This window comes from Plasmopara halstedii, assembly GCF_900000015.1.
Source record: "Plasmopara halstedii genome assembly, contig: Scaffold_555, whole genome shotgun sequence".
Classification (NCBI taxonomy): Eukaryota; Oomycota; class Peronosporomycetes; order Peronosporales; family Peronosporaceae; genus Plasmopara; species Plasmopara halstedii.
This window is the reverse complement of record NW_020187475.1, coordinates 661,988-662,742: the sequence shown is the minus strand read 5'-3', so window position 1 is coordinate 662,742 and position 755 is coordinate 661,988.

Genomic DNA, 755 nt, shown 5'->3' with positions numbered 1-755 from the left:
CCGGGCAGCACACAAACACACGACGGTGTTTTGTTTGTGGAGACACCCGTCATCTTCGGGACGATTGCCACTGCGCAAGGCGCGTCAAGGTTCTTCGATCCATCGCCCCAATTCTTACCAGTTTGGTTCATCGCGGGGAAACGACACCAATCAGTAGGCGCGGGACGGCAACTAGGGAAGAACTGAGTGCTGTTGAGCCTCAGGGAGGCATAGGTCAAAAGGGCCTAGTCCATAAGAGCTCCGTGCTTTTAAAAACAGAACGTGTGTGCAAGCCGGGCTTGCTGGTCGTGGAGGCGACCGTAAGGGCTTCGAGAAGCCATGGAAGATCCTCATCGATTCCGGGGCGTCGGGCAATTATGATCGACGCTCCACGTTGAAGAGAAGTCAGCTGTATGCCGAGGCGCTGAAAGCGCCGTTGAGTGACATCATATCTGTTCGCCTAGCGACGGGGACACGTGTCACGGTCCCGAAGAACCCTGTAAATCTCGGGGTCAAGTTCCTTGACTTTGATAGCGTGGAACGCTGTCTAGTCTTAGATTTGGATGCAAGGTATGACCTCATCCTAGGAATGGCATGGTTGAAACAACATGAGCCATGGATTGATTGGAGGTCAAAGACCTTGAGTGCTACGCGCATGTCTCCTGGTGGAACTTTGGCGAGTCATGAACCCATCTCTGCTGGGTGACAAAGGCGCTATTAGCAAAAGCACTGGACCGAGACGGTCAACGTGCTAGACATTTGAATGTCCGAATTGA